The sequence below is a fragment of the Corvus kubaryi genome, unplaced genomic scaffold, assembly GCF_017639235.1.
Source record: "Corvus kubaryi isolate FWS band 111438036 unplaced genomic scaffold, C.kubaryi_AGA036_p1.0 37385, whole genome shotgun sequence".
NCBI classification, from domain to species: Eukaryota; Metazoa; Chordata; class Aves; order Passeriformes; family Corvidae; genus Corvus; species Corvus kubaryi.
Window position 1 is genome coordinate 18863554 of NW_024581127.1, and position 22030 is coordinate 18885583.

A 22030-nucleotide genomic window follows, 5' to 3' on the forward strand; every position below is an offset into this window, starting at 1 on the left:
CGCCCAGCCCTGGCGCCGCCCGCCCCGGCCCGCGCCCCCGCCTCCGCCGGGCCCTAACGCCAGCCCGGCCCGAGAGCCGCTGATGCTTTCGCCCGGAGGCTCTTCCTCGGCGGGCTTCTCCCTCTCCCCGCAAAGCCTCCTCGTCCTTTCTTTGCCCTGCTTAACGCCTGCTGAAACCTAGTCCTCCTCACTTCTCGCCCTCTTCTTTTTTATTTTTCCTTTCCCTTTTCTTTTCTTCTTGATAATTATGTCTTTCAGCCCTGGATTTAAGACCTTGATTGATTTATTCCACCCCCCACCTCACCCCCCCTCTTTCCTTCTGACTTCCTAAAATCTGATCTCACACTTTTCAAAGTCTCTTCCTTGAAACACCACTTTCATTGTCTTGGCAAGATGGCTCTAGAAGTCCTAAAGTGTGAGTTCAGTAAGTGATTTGTACTGGTTTCTAGCCACATCGCTACTTGGCAAAGCTATTGTAAAGCTAGTAAAATGGGAATCCCAACAGTACAGATAAGGAAGGCTGAAACAAGGGGAAAGCCAAAAGTTTCTAAGTGAATTTAGTTTTAATACAGGAGGCTCTGTTAATTCCTCATAACATCCACTACACTGACTCCACAGTGCCATTTATTTCTCTGCTCCTCACTCACAGCCTCACTGCAGGTATGGACAGACCGTGACTTTGCTTGTGGTGCTCATCCCGTTGTGCCTGACCTAATGAGCCCCGTAGGGCCTGGGGCTCTATGGAGCAGGTGCAAAAGCTGGGAGGCAGCGTGGGTCTGGCAAAGCTGGTGCAAAGCCAGGTTTCATAAACCCAGCTGGATCCAGGATCGATGCTGGGTCTGTGCTGGGTGTTTCTGCTCCTCCTTCTTGCCCCCTCCCCCCAAAACCCCGCGCCAATAACTCTGGTGCTGAAATACCTGAGCTGCCTCGGGATGGAGCCAGCTAGGTTCTCACAAAAGCAGATGTACTCTTTCCACAGCAGAGCTGGCCTCAGAAAGAGCATAACTGCATTCATGTGGCACTGTGCCTGAGCTAATACATCGTGTTAGACCCAGGCTGGCTTTTCATCCATGGCCTGAACAATCTAACCACAGATAAGTGAAGTCTGACTGTATGGTGTTTGCCATACCATCCTGAGACCTCAGAATTTTTGACTGCATTTATCATAAAATATTCCTCTGGGACAGAGAAGCATCAGTATCATCAGTTTCCATACTGAAGACTGAGTTACTAAGATAACTTGCCTGAAATCAAAAGGGGTGTATGAGACAGTGTCAAAACTGTATCCTGAGTTTCCCAAGCTCTCAGATAGTTCTGTAATCCCTGTGCTGCCTTTCTTTATATTTTTCTAGTGTACAGTAGTAGCTCTACACTAGTTTAATCACTAGTATCAAATGCAAAGATTTTTTAAAGTCACGCTACAGTAGGGATTGAGTGCACTCTCAGCAAATTTGCAGAAGACACCAAGCTGAGTGGTGCAGCTGACACACCTGAAGGATGGCATCCATCCAGAGGGACCTGGACAAGCTCAAGAAGTGGGCACATGGGAATCTCATGAGGTTTAACAAGACCAAGTGCTAGTGCTGCACCAGGGTTGGGGCAAACCCCCAGTACCAACACAAGAGCAGCCCTGCCGAGAAGGACTTGGGGGTGCCGTGGATGAAAGGCTGGACATGACCCAGCAATGTGCACTGGCAGCCCAGAAAGCCAAAGATGTCCTGGGCTGCATCCATAGCAGTGTGGCCAGCAAGGAAGGAGTAAGGAGTTTCTGCCCCTCTACTCCACTCTCCTGACATCCCACCTGGAATGCTGCTGTCTCCAGCTCTGGGGTCCCCAGCACAGGAAAGACATTTTGTTGACACTTGTTGGAGTGAGTCCAGAGGAGGCCACCAAGATGATTAGAGGGATGGAGCACTTTTCCAGGAAAGCCTGAGAGAACTGTGATTATTCAGTCTGGAAAAAAGAAGGCTTTGGGGTGACCTAATTGCAGCCTTCCAGTACCTGAAGGGAGCCTACAAGAAAAGAGGAGAGAGACTTTTTACAAGGGCCTGTAGTGACACAACAAGAGGGGATGTCTTCAAACTGAAGGAGAGTAGTTCTATACAAGCTATTAGGAAGAAATATTTTACTGTGAGGGTGGTAAGACACTGGCACAGATTGCCCAGAGAAGCTGTGGGTGCCCCATCCCTGGAAATGCTGAAGGCTAGGTTGGATGAGGCTCAGAACAATCTGGTCTAGTGGAAGGTGTCCCTGCTCACGGTAGGAAGGTTGGAACTAGAGATTCTTTAAGGTCCCTTTCCAGTGCAAGCCATTTTATGATTCTATGACATGAGTATTTTCTGATGCAAAATATTTATTTATTTTAACTGTCATTATGAGGTTAGAGTGTATGAGATCCCATTGTGTTATGCAGAGCACCAGGACCTTTCAGTGTTGTCATAATCTAAGAATTACAAGGATGTGACCTGTCAACTAATTAACACAGACCTAAGAACTCAGTCAGACAAAGTCAGTCTAGCTCACTGTCAGTGGTATCCAACTGGATTTGGAGTGGATACAAAGGGAAAGAATGCCAAAAAAAAGGCATGTATATGTGTGGTTTATGGTCTTTGTTTTCCCCAATCTACTTTCACAGTGAAACTTTCCTGTAAAACTTGCAACAGAGGCCGTAATTTATTTCACTCAAGTGTGTTTACTGGCAACTGGAGCTCTCTAAGATATGTAGTCCCTGTATCCACTCTAACTTCATGTGACATGTTATGTACCTTAGACAGCTAAAAGTGAGACTTTTTGCACCAGCAGTATCTTTAGAGTATGTGCTTGCAGTTTTCTGATGCAGAAATAAGAAGTGTACCAGCACCCTAGAGATCCTCCCAACCTTTAATGCCAGGGAGAGAGAGATCAGACTACAAGAAGGGGAAATCAAACAAAGGTGTTAACTACACTTTTGTGAGGACTCCAGGAACTAATCTCCTTTACTGTTTCGCATCTACAAACCCATAATCATGAGGTTTTTACTCTACAACAGTTACCTAGAGTCTTGGAGTCCTTTGTGCAAACAGTGATATCAGGACCTCCCCACTAACACAACTCCACTTCTGGAAGCGTCTGAAATAAAAAAAAGAATGGACTTTCTGAAAGGTGTCTTGCTGACACTGAAGATTACTGAGGTCTCTCCAAGTGTGGTGTCAATGGCCTGGAAGCCAAACCAGAGTCTGCAGAGCCCAGAACATTTTTGCAGCCAGAGGGAAAAAAGTCAGATGCTCCAAGAGATCAAAAAGCAGGGGAAGGAAAAGTACTGGGATGAGTTCTGTAGGACATGGTAGCCCTTTGTCTCTGCAGCTTCACTTAAATGAACAGAGAGGAACTGACTGTAGGTATGGCACCTCCTGTGTGCTGTGGCTCTAATCAATACTGCACTCATTCTAAGGTGGGCTTTGTCAAAGTGAGGAACTGGGAAAATTATCTGAGTGTGTTCAATTAACAGTCATAGAAAAAACGCTTTAGTCAAGGCCCAAGTAGATGATGTGGCAATGATTGAAATACCAGATGATGATGGTCTGGGCAACAGCTTTAGCAATGGGGATAGCTAAGAATGGGTGTATTTTACATAGAGTATTCAAAACACTCAGCAGCCAAATTAATGTATTTGAATAGTGCTGAGATTATTCATTATGCACTGTTCAGAAATCATATTATTTTCTAGAACTAAATTTCAGTTCATAGAAAATTAATTTTTATGTGTTGTGCTCCATAGAGGTTTCACTGACTGTAAAAGATCTTACCTTCTACATTTCAGCTGTATTAAAGCCAAAGCGCTGCTGCTTTTGCAATATAAAGTAATTGTAATTGAATCTTTCCATTCTTTATTTGGCTCCATAGGATGTGATCTGTAAGTATCCTAACTTCATCATCTTAAAATGAACAACACCAGGCTTTACTTTAAAAGAAATTTCTATATATTCTTATAACTGGCCAACTCATTGCTACATGAAAGTCATGGTCTTTCCTAAGACCAGAATCTCAGCAGTAACATGTAAGTCTTAGCAGCCTTACATTGCAGTAGAAAAGATATATCTTTATTTTCCGTGAAAGAAATGAGTGATTCTGACAAGCTGTACACCTAACCTTCAAAAAGAAATATATTTATATACAACCCAGCTTCCAACTTTTTACTTCTAAGTCAATTTTTATCTCTTTAAGTTCTTAAAATACACTTACTTCATTAGTTCTTCAAAGTGTCATCTGAAATAATAATAACAATAATGGAATATTGTGGGGTATGCCCAGCCCCTGCCCTGGAGGGGTCTCTGCTGAGATAAGAGATTTTGTAATCGCCCAGCAGGACTCCCTGGAAAGGCAACCACTCCTTTGGGTCATGGCGAGGAAAGGCAGACCCACAATCCTTTAGGAGACACTATGCAGATCCTTTGTAACCCATTGGCCTGTACCCATCCCAGATCCTCTGTAACCCATTGGTCCTTTACCCATCCCCTGTCTCCCTATAAAAGCTAAGGCCTCTGCTCCTGTGGGACAGAGAGAGCTCTTGTCCCTGGCTTCCTCCTTCACCGGAGCACGGACCCACAATAAAGCTACCTCTGTGCGGAACCAGCCACAGGAGCCTCTCGTCTCTCTCTCTGGTCTGGCTTGGCCTGGAGGCTGCCCTGCAGAGCTGAGCTGGAATCACGAACTGGTATCACCAAAGAGCTGACAGTCTCTGCAAGGGCCATCCTGCCAGCAGCTGAGGGAAGACACCGGGCCTTGGGAAGGCAATTCCTTTTGGGACAATCTCTCTGGACCGGTCACCTCTTCCTGGGTCAGAGCCACTGGCCCCATCACCAGCTGTAGTAGAATATTGTGCCCAGTTTGGGGTCTCCCAAAACCAGAGCAAGACCACTGGAGAACCACAATGTTTGGGGGCTGGAGCACTAGTCCTGTGAAGGAAGGCTGAAGAAGCGGGACTTGTTCACCCTGAAGGAGAGGATTTAGAGAAGACCAACAGTTCCTTTCCATACCTGCAAGGAGGTTACTGAGCAGGAAGTGCCAGGATCCTTATGGAGGTGCTGGACAGAAGAACAGGAGACAGTGGTCATGTCCCGAAACAGGAGAGATTTGTGTTGGGTATAATAGAAAATAATTTTCCATCTGAGTATGAGTAAGAACTGGAAGCAGTTTGCCCAGAGAAGTTGTGGACCCTCCTTCCTAGAACAAGGCCTTAAGCAGCCTGGTCTGGCCTCTGCTGATTTTACTTGCTTTTAGCAAGAGGTTGCACTCAGGACCTCCCAAGGTCCCTGCTAACTTTCATGATCTGTCAATCCTATAAAACCCATGAGCTCTCAAAACATGCTGAGAAGACTGCCCTGTGCACCTCTAGACACCTGTGTATGTGTCTTCAATTCAAACCCTGGGGAGATCAAAAGATTGTCGTCCTTCTAACTCTTCTCCTGCTCTGGAACAGGATCAAACTCCTCAATTTTTTACCTCCTTGTGCAGACATTGCTCATGCAGCACTTCCAACAGTATCCGTGAGCATTTTGCCTAAAGAACAAATTCATCAATTCATCAAAGCTGAATGTTTATATTAAGGGCTCAGAGGAGCAAATGGAAAGAAGGGATAACATCTCTAAAATAACTTCTGTAGCTCTCAAGTTAAATTTTCAGTTCTTTCTGAAAAAAAAAAAAAAAGGAAAATATAGAAACACAAAAAATTGTAAGAAAAATATATTCTCAATGGTGTGTATCCTCCTTTCCCAATTTGGACTGGCACCAGACTACCAGTTCCTGCCTGCCAGCTTTGGAGACCATATTTCTCTTGGAGTGTTCAAGAGCCTGTGTGCTCCTCTGTGGATACTGTATTCTGAAGGCGAGAGTTCAAATTCCAGCCTGGCAGCTGCAGAAAATCCACTTCTTTGCAGAATGGTGATTTTATTTTGCCAGCATATAGATCAGAAAATTACTGAATAAATTAATGTAAAGTTCAAGCTTTCTGTTTTGCAATGCTTTTCATGGCACTGTAACTACAGAGGAGGTTTGCAACATATATATGGGCTTAAATTTGCTCTAATATGGCCTCAACAAAATGGCTTCACAAGGACCTGGAATGCAAAGATGAAATGGTGAGCTGGTGTCTGCATAGTTTTTTCACAAAGGTTTTACATCCTGTGCCCTAAGCTTTATGCAATCTCTGCTTTATCTCTCATACACGTACAGACTCACCCACAAAAAATCGTAGAGTAACTGAGTTTGGAAGGGACCATGGAAGATCATCTCACTCAAAGCAGAACTAACTTCAAAGTTAGGTCAGGTTGCTGAGAGCCTTGTCTAGCTGAGGTTTGAAAAAGTTCAGGGTGGAAGATTCCACAGGTTCTCTGGGTGACTTCTTCCAGTGCTTGTCCACCCTCACAGTGAAATTTTTTTCCCTATCTCCAGAGAAAACTTTCCTCATTGCAAGTTGTGATCGTTGCTCTTTTGCTTTTCTCTGTGAACCCCATCTTCTTATAAGCTCCCTTTTATACCTGAATATATATATATATATGTTTGTAGATATATATATTTGTAGGTATATTCAATTATATGTAATAAATATGTATAAAAATTATATATTTGTAATCTGTTTTAAATGTATGTTTACTTTTTATTTCTACGTTGTTATTCCTCTGTTTCCTTATCACCCATGCATCAAATGGAGAAAATATTTAAGATATTTCTTAAAAATTACATCCTTGAGACTAACCCTATCATTTTGAAATGTCTACTTTGTTTTCCCACTGCTTCTGTGGGTTGCAGAAGGAAAGGGGAGCAAAGATGACTGTACACCTGTAAACACAGAACTGTTACCACAATAAGCAATGATAGTCAAAAGTGGCTCTCAAAATGAGGAAAGTGGTATGATGGAAACTTTTTTATTGAAATATCAGAATTTGAAGGTTATTTTCTTGTAACAGAAGCATTGTTCAGCATAGACACATGTATTCAACACATTGTCTTAATAACCTTCTAATTTAGTAACTGGCTTTGGAGATGTCTTCCAAGTACAATTTAGAGACATGGACTATGTAACGTTAATAAAGGCTAAGTGTTAAATGTTGTGATGTTAAGTGCATGTTTTCTCCAGCGTATCTATTTAGCAATAACGTGATTGCAATACTTGTTGGAATATACAAGAAGAATCTCTGCCAAATGATAATAAAGAAGGGAGTTTAAAAAGGATTTTGGACAGTTGAGAATTCTTAGATAAAATCCTGATAATTTGCATAGTTAATCTACACTGAGTTTCAAAAGTAAAACTGTCTCCAGTAATAAAAAAAAATATGTTCAAGACACTTTTATAATCTGCAGAATATAATACTTTTCCACTGTCACATCATTGCTTACTCCTTGTCTTATATATTGAACAAACAGCTCAGGAAAAAAATTAAAAGACAACTCAGGAACATTCTGTCTGAAACACTGTCACTTCCTTTAGCCCAGCTCAGGAGAGAGCCTGGAGCAGTAGGTGAGCCTACACTGAGGAGTAAATAGTGACAGGAATAGGAAAGGGGAGCATGATCTCAGTGCACTTGGGATGCCAGCCCCCGACGTGATCTTGTACAGCACCTAAGCACAGAAATGAAGGGTTTTGGTGAAAGGGAGACAAAAGAGCTTACATTCACTTTTGTCAGAGGAATTGTACGATGTAACTGAAGACATATTTTCAGAATTTGAGAGCTACAAATTACAGCTTTTAATTTTTAGAAAAGTGCAATAAACCACAGTAGAATATTGTTTTGTTTGAGCATTATGCTCTGCCAGTCGTGATGGGAGCTGAATGTCAGCTTTTACTTCATTGCAAGTTTTGGAGAAGTGTACCATACCTTTCTTCTGGAACCAAAATTAGACTAATTTCTGTCCTTACAATAAAATAGAAATAAACCATAAGGGAAAAAAAGTGAAACTTTAGGTTATCATTCTTCAGAAAAATTCTTCAAAGTAAAATTAAATTAGAAAATAGGGCAGAGAAACTATGATGTCTGCCATTTCAACAGTACCCCAGGGGCTGAGAAGACTGCTGGAGCCAAAAGCATGAACCACAGTACATAAGTAGTTGTAGCCTGTAACCATGCTTATCTTCTGATGATCAGCAGAAAGCCCATAAATCATGCTCCTTAGGGACTGAAAGGCTTAAATAAGTATTAAAGGACTCAGTCATGCTCTGGCAGAATAATACATATGATAATCTAGAAGATTTAATATCTACTTTCTTTCGGACATTTTTTTCTGTCCACTGAGCCCTTTAAGGCAGAGGAGTATGTGAGGCCATGCCAAATGCAGATATTTCACTTTCCTTTCCCTGAACTCAATACTGAAGTTTTTTATCCTCACTTTGAGGGATATTTTCAGATCAGCTGGACCTCTGTGTTGATTTTCATTATTTAATATCAGCTTCTCTCCTTGGGGGAAATACTAAGTTTGGATTTATTTTTTAGCTAGCATGAAAATTAACAAAGGGAATATTACAAATCACATGGCTCAGTCTAAAAAAAGCTACTGATCCTCTGCAATGCTCTCATGATACTCCCAAACCTTCCTTCACCCCAGTGCTGGTTTGGGCCACAGCTGCCAGCTGAGTATTTTCTGACTGATAGCTGGCTTGGTGAATACAACTAATAATATCTCTGGGCCCAAGTCCACTCACTGCTGTTTAGTACTTCTGGGGAACAGCATCTTGCACAGTAAGCAATTGTTGAAGTATCAAAATCCACATTTTATCTGCCCCTCATGAGGGATGCAGAGGGATGAGGCTGGGACAATTTCAGGCAAGGGATTTTTAAAAGGGAATTCATGTTGTGCTACTGCTGCCCCTTTACAAAGTGTCATCTTCAAAATGCTTTTTAAATATTAGGGAAAGATAAGATACCTTTTATCTTATCCCTTATATATATGGGATATAAACTAGGGCCTAAATCCCTGAAGAATTTTAAGGATTAATCAAGTAGAACATACTTGAATGTCTACAACTAAATTTCACCTGAATTGCTGTACCTAAATCCAAAATGGAAATAACCAATAATAAAATAACCCTATCTTGGCTTGCTTCTCAGCTGGAGGTTTGAAACTCTGTAGCACCATTTAGCTTGATTTCAAAGATCCTGGAGGCTTTGCTTCTACCTCAAACTAGCAAATGTGGAAGGCTGAGACCATCTCCAGCAGACACATTCTCAAACCTTAAATGCAAAACAAGCATGAAATGTGTATCACTATTTTCAGTCTATGCCCCTAGCCCTGCCATTGTGGTTTATCAGATGCATTCTGAGAAAATATCCAGGAATGGTGTCCTTGCAAAACACAGCTGTGATGACTTTTTTGTTACACAGCAACAGCACCCTAACACTATACAGCTGACTATTTCCCATTGTTTGCTTCATGATATCAAAAGCTACATCTCTGAAAGTATCCTAAGTAACTAGTAGTGGCAGACAGGATGGGGAGGAAGTGATCTAAACAATCCCAGGATATCAGGATTTGTTAAACTAGAAAGAAGCAGAAGGAAGGAGCCTACATTCTAGGAAAGATCCATGCATGGCTTCCTGTTTTCTGCCCCCCAAAAGATTTATGTTTGCATTCATCAGTTACTGCATAAAATACTACATGTCTCCCACTAGAGAAAACCAACTTGGAGTGGGGGGCTGAGAGCCCCCAGCTATAAATTTCCTTTGGAGCAATCAGCCCACAACAAGTTCTGTCTGCAAACAATGTCCATGAAGTTGCTGTATGTGAAGGCAGAAATGCATCTCTTGATGATTCCAGCTAGGGAAACACATGGCTACCAGCAGATGTGGATGTGAATGTACGCTGAGGCTGAGGACATTCTTGAGTACCCATCTCTCACCTCCCAGCTGAGTGGCTCAGCCTGTAAATTACTGCACAGAATCACAGGATAAGCTCAGTTGGAAGGGACCCACAAGGATCATCGAGTCCAACTCCTAGCCCTGCACAGAACCATCCCCAAGAGTCACACCATGTGCCCGAGACCAAACACTTCTTGAACTCTGTCAGGCTTGGTGCTGTGACCACTTCCCTGGGGAGCTGTTCCAGTGCCCAACCACCCTCTGGATGAAGATCCTTTGTCTACTATCCAACCTAAACCTCCCCTGACACAGCGTCAGTCCATTCCCTCAGGTCCTGTCACTGGTCACCACAGAGAAGAGATCAGAACCTGCCCCTTCTCTTCCCCTCATGAGAAAATTGTAACTGCAATGGGGTCTCTCCTCAGTCTCCTCTTTTCAAGGCTGAACAGACCAAGTGACCTCAGCCACTCCTCGTACGGCTTCCCCTCAAGGCCCTTCACCATCTTTGTTACTCTCCTTTGGACTCTCTCTAATAGTTTAACACCTTTCTTATATTGTGGCACCCAGAACTGTCCCCAGCACCCAAGGTGAGGCTGCCCCAGTGCAGAGCAGAGCAGGACAATCCCTCCCTTGCCTGGCTGGCGATGCTGTGCCTGATGCACCCCAGGACATGCTTGGCCCTCCTGGCTGCCAGGGCACTGCTGACTCACATTCCATCGTCCAGGACCTCCAGGTCCCTTTCCATGGCACTGCTCTCCAGCATCTCATTCCCCAGTCTGTCTGTACATCCAGGGTTGCTGCATCCCAGGTGCAGAATCCAGCACTGTCCCTTGTTGAACTTCAGGTGGTTGGTGATTGCGCAGGCCTCTGATTTGTCGAGGTGTCTCTGAAGAGCCTGCCTGCCTTTGAGGGAGTCAGCAGCTCCTCCCAGTTTTGTATTGTCTGCAAACTTGCTCAGTATCCCTTCCAGTCCTGCGTCCAAGTCATTTATGAACATGTTGAAGAGCACAGGGCCCAAGATGAAGCCCAGCAGAACCCCACTAGTGACAGGTTGCCAGTCTGGTGTCACCCCATTCACTGTAACCCTTTGTGCCTGACCCATGAGCCAGTTGCTCACCCATCACACGATGTGTTTATCCAGCTGTGTGAGACAGTATCAAAGAGAGACACAACCTTACAAAGTTTTTCTTAAAAGAAAATAATGGACTTGGATCTGTTCTTTGACAAAGTGGCTGTAGATAAGGGCACATGGTGACCATATTTTTCAGCCCTCTTCACTGGTTAAAGCAGTATCTCCCTTATGGTGGCTCTTTGGAGAGGTGCAGGGACACTGTGCTGCCTTCCAAACACCTCTGATCAGGACATCACTCACAGACAACTGTAACCCAATTCCCCTCGCAGTTTCCTGAGTAGCTCCATGGAACACACATGGGTCAGCTTTTGAGGATTTGTGATGGGAGCAGAGGTGTCTGGATCACTGGCTTACAGCTACCTATGGTTTAATGACTTAAAAAATGCCATTCACAAGTCAAGGATGAGAGCGTGGTCAAAAAGTGACCCAGCACTAGCAGTGGTTGCTGAGCCTCATTCAGGTGCTCTGACACACCTCAGACTGGGGTATGTTCTCATCCAGGTTAAAGACAACCCATACCAAGATGCTTTGCATTGGTATCTGCTTCTCTAATGTCATTCGATGTGCTGATGCAGCCAAGTAACTGCTTGCTGGGTCAGCCAAGGGGCTGTGATTCTGTGAAAAGATGTGTGAATATTGCTTTGCTACCTTCACATGTAACACTACAGATTTTTTTGAGAGATGTGTGATGCTTAAATTATAATCATCTGCAGGAAGAAGGTGGAAAAGAAAGGCAAGGAACATCACATAAAACCAAGTAAGTAAGGTAAGTTTTTCCATGCTCTTCTTTTTGAAATAAGAAATGACTGCCATGAGGGTGCACACATTCGAATTCTCAGATTTTAATTCTCTCTGTGCTTGGATGTGATCTACTTGGAGCAAAAAGCAGTGGGTACGTAAGATGTCTAAGACCAGGATGATAGGATCACAGTATATAGTTTTGTGAGGAAACTCTATCCTGCTTACTTTTTACCCAAAATGACCACTGTCTACTTGGAAGTGGTCTGGAGAAAGGTAAATGGCATTATCCATGGAGGGGACGGGAGCAGGAACTCTTGCCCAGACAGCAGAGGGACATCCAGCAGCTGCCAAAACAAAGGAAAAAAATGGCTCACAACTGTAAAATCAGCCATTTTTAAAGGGGAATATGGAAAGAGGGGAGAAGTTTTGAAAAGCTTATGTAACCTTACAGGGAGGGAAGGTAGCAAATCATCCTTCTTGCCAGTGGCACTAGCAGCAATAGAGTAGAAGCATGAAACTCTTGGCAAGACTTAGAGCAGATTTCTCCATTCCACTGATGTTTTTCTCACTCTCTCTGGTCATATATCATTCTTACATTAAAGTTTGCTCCCGAAAAATGCTTTGCTCCCGAAAAACCCTTTGGTCCTGCAAAATGCAAACTACCTTTAAATGAAGATGATTCCTGCAGGATCCCTTCCATTCATGTTTGTGCTCAGGGTGTGACTCGGATGTTCACAACAGAAGCAAGATGCTACTCCACCTTCAGAGGACCCATGAAACCAAGCTTTCTTTCCGACCTGTCCTGTGCCAGATCTGGTACATTGCAGTGTTTGGTACTGGCACATTTCCATTCAGTGGCCTCATGTACAAGGAGATTATCACAGAATCACAGGATGGCTGGGGTTGGAATGGACCTCTGAAAGTCACCTGCTCCAACCTCCCTGCTCACGCAGCAACAACTGATTGCCCAGACAGCTTTTGAATATGTCCAAGGAACACTCTGGGCAACCTGCGTTTGATCATACTCAGAGTAAAAAAGTGGGAGGTTTTGTGTTCAGATTTAATTTAGTTTTTTAGCTTTGTGACCATTGCCTCTCACCTTGTCACTGGACACCACTGGGAAGTCTGGCTTTCTCTTTTTCATCCCCTTCCACCAGGTACTTACTTTATACATGTGGATAAGGTCCCCCTGAGCCTTCTCTTTTCCAGACTGAACAGTCCCAGATTTCTCAGCCTCTTCTCCCAAGTGAGATGTTCTAGTTCCTGAAATATCATCCATCTTCTGGGCTCATTCCAGCAAGTCCATGCCTCTCTTGAACTGGGAAAATGAGTGGTGGTTCTTCTGAACTGGCACAAAAAGGCCAAGCAAAATGGATACTTATCCTGAGGTGTCAGGTCTGATAACTGCTTAGGAAGGCTGAGGACAAAATACCTGAACCTGGTTGTGGACAGTCTAATGAGCCTGATAAACTGTCATGACCATACAATCCCAGATCCAACAGAACAGAGGCCATAAAAAATTGTATTACAAATATTATTGTAACATCTAACCTGGTAGTGTTGTTTACACCGGGTGAGAGATTTGGCTGAGGTAGATGCAGCATGTTTAACTAAATGCTAAATTGTCAACAACTGTTATTCCATTTGACACTCCAACACACACAACATAATAATTTTCATGATTTGCTTTTGCAATCTTCCAGCAAGATACTCTGTAAGTGGAGAGTTTTTCATAAAAGCAAGTAGTACGTTAATAGAGAAAACACACCAGAGCAGCTAATGAAAATAATTTAATATTTTTAGTAAAAAAAAATACTAAAACCCCAAACTATGTACATCATACATGTCCAGTGTGAGACTGTGGACAAAAAATCCTGCAATACTGTGTAACTTGCTCAAGCAAACAGTAGAAGAAAGCCACCCTTTGACTTAACCACCTGAAATAAGCAATTAGCACAACTTTGCTAAGAATGATTCCTGTTGCAGATATCTCTTATCTCTCAGATATCACTAGCTGATACCTCAGTTAAAATAAATCCACTTTGCCACTTTTTTTACACTGCTGGAGTGTAAACATTACATTAGTGTTTTCGTTATACCAAGACCTTTCCATAAACTGCATCGTATTGTATACAAGGTATAGAAAGCATGTGTGTGGGGGTTACTGGATTCCCAAACAATGGATTGCTTCTTTTTCTTAGATATAGCTGGTTTGCTTTGAACAAGGCACTTAAACATTGATTATAAAGGAATGATTATCAAACCTGCTGGGGCAGACCTGATCCAAAAATCATTTAGGAAATGCAAAAACAGAAAAGGCCTCTAGTGCCCTCTGAGAGGTGAGAGGTTGATGTTCAAATCCTTGTTCTAAATAGGAAAAACAGGGATGTAAGCCTGCTGCTGAGTGTCCTGGGCATGCAGTCAGGCTATATAGCTGACAAATCCCTCTTCATCTTCTTCATTTGTTTTCCTGATAGGACAGGTCTCAGAGAGTGCCCACCATGTAGGATGGGCTCCAGGAAAAGGAATACAACTTCAGCTCCTGCAAAGCTCAGCCTGCATGTATGAAATTGGGAATTTAGCCATGTGGGGAATTCAGAAGTCTCAAGGGTTAGGTTGCAGTTGTAGAAGGCATAGCAGGTTTAAATTTTGGATTTTGGCACCTGAAAGTGAAAGGATTCTTTATCACTAATTCAACCTGTGGGGTGATGACAGATGGGGTAATAGTTATCAAAAACATTCCCCATTTTCTGTAATCCCACTGCCTGGCTGAAGAAAGGTGGTTGAATACTGAGTTCTTACACGTTTCTGCCCATGAAACTAACACAACCTTGTCTGTAAACTAGCACATCTCTTCCTTTTGGTTTCTTTCTTTATCAGTAACTGTGGTTGAAACAAAAAATTATAAATGAAGAAAACACCATTCAGTTTTAGAAGATCTGAGTAAACACTGCAGGAAACCTGTCACAGACTTGATGCCAGACATAAAAGTATAGATAGCTATGCTGTTCACTTGAAAGCAAGACAATTTGGGAACACACAGTGTGCCTAGGGAAATACTGCTCTAGGAATACTGCACATCCTTACTTTCCTGATATTTACACGGCAATCCCAACACTGCTATAGTTTATGGGATTTTTAACACATGGATTAAGTCTGTCCTGCAAGTGAAGCTCTAAGGGTAAGCCACCAGACAGGTGCTAGTAGAGTGCCAGTGGTTTGGGATTCACCATGGGCTAAGCACACCTGCTGAGAACTCCCAGGCCTTCTGGGATCCTTCATCTGCACCAAGTCCTGCAACACAGCATCCTCATTGTTACTAATATCTTACGAGGCAGCTTGAGGGCATTTACTAAAACTTTTAGGGGCAGATCAGAAGAATGTAAAGTATAGGCTTAAGGCCCTAATTTTTCAGTGAACTTTATACCTTCTCCATTCATCAGTTTGATAGATGCATCTGGAAGCACCATGTGGAAGGATCCTGAAAGCAGGTCAGGAGTTGGAAGCTCCTGATTAACACAACAGCTACATTTCTAGTTTCATATTCCAGGCCATTTGACAGCATCAAGACACACAAGTCACCTATAGTGCTTGAAACAACTATGCTGTGGAAATTTTTACCCTCATTTTATATAATCTAGCAATAATAAATTGATTCTTAAGGCTCCTGGAAGGCTGCCCCAACACAAGAAGCATTCTACTATCCCTTGCTGTAACAAAGGATCGTTCAGCCAGACTTCTCCTCTAGCTCAGGGAGGTTTGGACTGCAGCGACTTCTTGCTCTCAGCCATCCCCACATTGTGTTATTTATTTGTGGCATTTTGTATAAGAGCTCCTGTGCAAATTAGAGCTCGGAGGCTTTGTCCGATGGATAGCGAGAGCTGCAGTGTGCCATTCCCCCAGTGGCAAGCCTGCTTCCCTTTCACTTAATAAATCACCATTCCAAACACAAGAGAAAAAATATAAATATGTTGGAAATTTAAAATTGGATCTTTTCTGTCATTCTTCTCTCATCACAAATAAACCAAAAAAGAAAAGAAAGACGCTTGTGGTACTAGAAGCCTTTGGATTGTCATAAATACTAACCAAAACCTCCAGTAAGCTGCCAACCAGACTACTTCCCTCAAGTTTATTATTCCATTTCTGTTTCTGCCATTTAACTCCTCAACTGTAATATTTCCATGCAAACAGCATGGTGTGTCCAAAATATCTTATCTTACATTAGAGAGAAAACACATCTTTTCAGGGAGAACACTGTATCTTTTCCCCATATGGCTACAACTATGCAAACCCAAAATGGTTTCTCTCTTGGCAGGCAGGCAGGATTCCTAATGAGCCAATATACAGAAAAGAGATAAAATTAAGAGACAAACAGCAGAGCATGTTTCATCCTCTTTCTTTTCCCATCATGTTTTGTGCAGGTTTTACATCCCAGTTATTACCACTAACACCAACAAATATCTAGAAATTACATTTCAACCAATGTCACTGGCCGATGTGCCCCAAGCACTGATGTAAATTCAACACTTCTCCCCTGTATTCATGGCTATGTGGAATTTTTATCTTGTCTCTGTTCTAATTTCTTCCTAACTTTGCCTAGTACTTTTTGATTCTTCTTACCTGACAGCTTCTTTTCTCTCTCTTTTCCATAACATGGTCTATGTTGTTTCACACAGTCCTTGTTCTTTTCCCAGGCTCCTCCTCCATTTGCCTCCTTCTGTTTCTTTAGACATCCGTTTCAAACACTATTCTGGAGTAGAGGCTTCTCCCATGACTTCCCTTCACATCCTTTATCTTTAATCCCTCATATGGGTCCATAATAATTTCTCAGTTAGAGAAAAATACAGATGGAAAAACCACAGGGGGAAAATACCCTCAAATTCCCTGCTGCTCCAGAACCAGCAATGCTGAGTTGATGTTCCTGCATTGTGGATATTTAACTAATGGATGGATGCCCCTTGTTACCTACATGGAGCCTGCCAGGTGATGGATATCCCCTTATATCCTGCTTACTTTTCTCACAAGTGCAGCACTAACAGACAGAGGGGTGGAAGGGACGGGTGGTGTTGGCTCTTTCTATGGGACCAGCTCAGAAGCTGTAGGGGAAGTGAAAATAAAGAGAACATGGTGGAGTACTGGAATATGTGGCCTTTAACACCACATATATCTCTTTGTGGCTCCTTCTGCCTACATGCTCAACAGTCCTGTGAGTATGGCTCTATACATGAGCAAAGCACATACATGACAGCTCATTAATAATGTTTAACATATAATTTTTCCTTTTTTTTCCCCAGGAAAAAACTTAGTATTTTATCAGCTTTCAGTTCTGTTGACTTCTAACAAGTCCTTTAGGGGGATTTTTTTTTTCCCCCTGAGCTGGTTTTGGTGGTGAGTAGGAGTGAAGAAAGAAATTCAATAAGCCTGCAGGCAATTGCTGTATTGGCAGTGTGCATTGCTTTTCATTTTGGAATTGGCATGAAGGCCTTCCAAGTAACATAAGCTCCCCTTTCTGAGAGAATTGACAGATAAATTATATACACAAGATGCAGTCAGATACTTTTGGGGGGGGATGAGGATTGAGTGAAGTCAAAATGGAAAGCTCATTTCACATCGGGGTATTCCTTCACTCTGCTGTTGACACAAGGCACCTTAGATCCCAAAGGCTCCTATATCCCGCCACTAAATGTAGCCAAAATTTGAAATGATGTGGCTGTCTAAATTAAGTTCCTCAATCTATAGTTGGCCATACCAGTAACAACTCAAGAATCACAAGTGTTTAACCTCTCATAAATTCTGTTTACTTGGCAGGACACTGCAAATTATTAGTAACTTTAGCTGTGTAATTTTAGCTTAAACTGTGTATTTGTTGAAAACACTCAATTAATTTGTCCAGGAAACTAATATCTAACCTTGCTGAAAGCCAGAATAGATGAGTGTTCTTGTTACTTTTAACCTAATTTGAACCTTCTGGAGACTCACAGAAATTATCTGACATTTCCCATTCTTGGTAACATTTGCTTTATATTCAAATCATACAAAATATTGGGTTATATTTTTCCTACTAATAATTTCCAATAAAAGTTTTCAAAGCTTTGGAAACTGACTGCCTTGAGTGAGTTTCAGATCTTCAGGGAGATTTATAAGGCAATATGAAGTGTGAAACAGGGAAGAAAAGAAGTTGAAATAAGCCTCTCCCTACATATGCAGTAAGGAAGGCACAGCACTAAACAAATAGTACCAGTTAGGTTAAAAATAAACCTACAGAAAAGAAACAGACAGGTTGTTCTCTGTTCTATATACTGATCAAACTTCAAAATTTCCTGTACTACAAACAAAATTTCTTTGTCTTTTCCAAAATTCATTTAGGAAAAGGGTTTTTACATTGAGGAAATCATGCAACACAAGGTTTGTATAAGTGAGAAGGATAAACTGCAGTCTGATGTAGGATAAACTACTACTGTCTAAATGTCATCACCTTTTGCCTCTTCAAAAATACATCAATCTGGCATCATGGGAAGAAAAATGCACCTTAAAGCAGTAGAAACAGGGAAAAAAAACCCGGAATTATGCATTATGCAAACAATTATTATCATATAAGAAAATGCATTTCTGTGGGCCCTACTATAAAATACGACAACATACAGAAATAATTAAACTAACACCCCAAACCTCCAAAAAGATACTTTGACTTCTAATTCCTAAGAGGGGACCTCAGCTGAGGCAGCTGGAGCTGAGCAGCATGGCCAGCACCTTTCCAAACTGCTATGACAGTGTGCAAGCTCTCACAAGCATCTCATTTTTTTTAAGATAAATTCTTACATTTACAGTAGATGTTCACTGCAACAAGAAGTTCAACCTACTGAAACAAGCTTAAACTTTTATGTTCTCTGCATTAAAATTTCTCTTCATGACCAACTTAGTATATTCAGGGCTGGTTAGCTCCAGGAAGATGAGATCCAACATGACAATCATCTAATTCATACACCTTTTAAATGCCTTAAGCTGTGCAATGCGTACACTGCATTATGATTTCACCTGGTGCTAACTGAGCTTTGTCCAGTGGCCATGGTGCACATATGAACACAAATCCTCACACAGAAGATACTTTGGGACACAGTGGATGGAGAAGTTTAGACTTTTCCACCTACACAGTGCAGACGGGTGAGGCCTGCCATGCCTGGTCTAGTCTGCTAACATGCAGCCTATTCTTTAGGAGGGGAGATCAGAAGTGTTCATACCCTTAATTCAAAATATCCTCCCTATCACTGAGAATGCACTGAGCAAGAAACAAGTAAACTACTTCTGAAGATGTGTGTGATGTGAAGTCAAGGAAGATGTGGTTATGTGCTTATTCCTTTGCCCAAGTTGCTAAGAAACCACAGCCATCCTCTATGTGAACAACATAATGGAGTACCTTTGGACAGCTGTACAGCAGTAGTGGTTTTGTTCTTGGCAAAGCATTGCTCATTCTCACAAAAAATAGTATTCATTAGGAGGCTTGCAGATTCACATTTTCACATCTTTAAACTTTAGTCAGGGTTGCATGATACAAGTAAAGAAGAATGTTATTTTACAGCTGGTCAGCTGGCTACTCATACATTTCAAGGAATTTGTTTCACAACTTGGCTTCTGTTGCCAGTTGCCATCCTTTCTAAGGACACTCCTATTCATGGAACCCAGCTGCAGGGTGCTCATAGTTCCTGGGTAGCCTATTCTTGGTGGTAATCACCCTACCATGCTGTTACCCACTGGCCTTGGAAGTCTAGTTCTATGGAGAAAGGCATCTACTTGGTGCCATCTTGTTTACTTACAAAGAGAGTTCATACACCAAATCCTCTGCTGAGTTACAAAATGATCAAGGAAAGCCAAGCCCACTTTTCAGCCATGCTGAGCTCTCAGCACTTTCTGCAGATCTACGTTTGCTTATTCTTCTTTCTGACTCACAACAATTCCAGCAGTCAGTCCTCTTTGTTGGCACAACAGTCTTAGGCTATAAAACCTAGTGACGACTTGGAGTAGAAAATACGTCTGCCTTTCCAAGCTGCAGGTGGGCTTTAGTTTAAGCCTTTATTTTAATGTACAGCTCACAGGCATCTGATTTTGCTTCCCTCCTGGGTATTTACAGGTTACATAAACAATTGCAGGGAAGATTAGAAGTCCCTCACTCCATTCTTTCACTCTCACATGCTATGAAAGGAGCCCTTTACCAGAAGCAGCACTGTTGCCTTACCACAACCTTCCTATTAAAAATGCTTGAATGGCTTTTGCAGGCTTAATTTCTGATAGCATTTCTACAATGGGAATTGAGAAGACTTCAACTGAAACTTTAAATTTTTTAAAAAATAATTACAAACATGGCAACATATCTTCTCTAAATAGATGAAATATTTTAACCCCCAGAGAATCATAGCTTTACATGTTACAGTCATTTAAAGAGAAAACAGCAATCCTTATTTTCTCCAAAACAGGGAAAACTTGATAATATAACATTGTAGCTGCTCAACAAATTTACTGAAAAAATAAACTTCATTTTAAAAGAGGCCTTAGAGCAGGACAAGTACAAGACTTCCCCATCTTTCACCCTTCATCCCTTCTCCCTTCCAAAAACTAAAGGAAGGAGAGGGAAGTCTTAAAACAGTCTTCGTCTCCCCTTTCCAAGGCTTCTTTTAGCAGTTACTACACATATTTTTTTTGTAAAAGCAAAGCCAAAACAAGAGGCATGAAGTAGACCTTATCTTCATGTAATTTAGAGAACAACTATTCTTGGATGTTTATAAAATACTGCTACTAATGAGATTGCTAAAGCTTAGTCAATGGAAAGTTATGGCAGAATTTGCAATCATCATGCTTGAAGAAAGTTTAATCTCCTGCCAACCTACCACAAACTCACACTCTGGCCAGCTTCACCCTTTGCCTAAGAAAAAACTTCACCTTCCGCTTTCTGCTCTCCCCTCCCTGTGTAATTCAGTCATAACTCAGTTATTTGTGAAGGTGTCCCGGATTCCTCAGGCAGGGAAGGCAGCACATTCCCCATACCCATGGTGACAGTCCCAGCCAAGCACACATTCAGCCACATGGAAAAGTCCTCAGGTGACCACTGGCAGAGCCAAGGGCTGTTGCAGCACCATCAGGAGCAGCCCACCACAGGGCTTGTTCTTGGACATTGAGGTTCACCCAAGCTTTCCTCTCTGAACAACAGTGCTGGCACATAAAGAAAAAAAATCAGCAGACTGAATTTTTACTGGGCTGCTGAAAGCACAGCACATTTACTGCACCAAGAGGTACCTGGGACTAAAGCCCTTCATAGCAACATTCTGAATGAGGCATTTCCCTTTCAGCCATTGAAACCAGGTAAGATCTATCAATTTACAAGAATGATTTTTAGAAACATTACCCAAAGTGTGTAACAGCAGGTGGGCTTCAGAACACATGCACCACTCTCAACTATACAATCACCTTTTTGTTTCATTTTTTATTTTAAAGAGTGACATGAGCATTTTTCTAAGCTTCTCCTAAGCAGAGATGAGGGGTACTGACAGAAGTACTAAAAGTAAATAATTTGCTTAAAACCCCTTTCACCAAAAATTGCAATTTCAGAAAATGGGAAACATTACATACAACACAGTTGCAGGTACCTGAGATGTCACCAATGAATATAGTTTGCTCTGAATCTTACTTCCATTATGTGATTTTTATTTTAGTAAACTGACTAGCAAATATCTCTTCTGGAAATCAGTATGAATTATTTTGAAATCCTGTTCTGAAACCCACCTGTGTACTAAAATCATCAGTGATGACAGCACCAGGATTTAAATGACAGCACAAAACCAAGGAACTCCTAGCCCGCCACCCTCCTCAAAAAAACCAGAATCAACTCACAAAGCAAGTTTTATATCCACAAGTTGAATAAACTTCACCCTTTGAGCTTCCTAAGAAGGACCAAATTAAAAAGTAATGATTGTTTCTTTCCTGAACATGAAGGTAGTAAAAGTGTTGGCATTTGTTGTGAGCTGGACTGAAACCTTTCATGGGAGACCACACATTTCAGTAGTGCTACAGTCTGAATGTACCTTTTCTGTGCCTACACACCTGGTACATGAAAGGTCCAAAACTTAGAGAACAGAAAGCTATGATAACATCCCACTCCTGGGATGTAAAACTGTACTTTTAAGTAAATTCTTCCTGGCAAAGGGAAAGCTGCATGTGGCCCCTTTCCCTGCTGTTTACAAAGAAACATTCCAATTCTATCTCATTTAAAAATTCTTTAATTATTACACAACTTCACTTCTATGATTGTGTTAAGAAGGAACATGGCTATTACACAATCTGG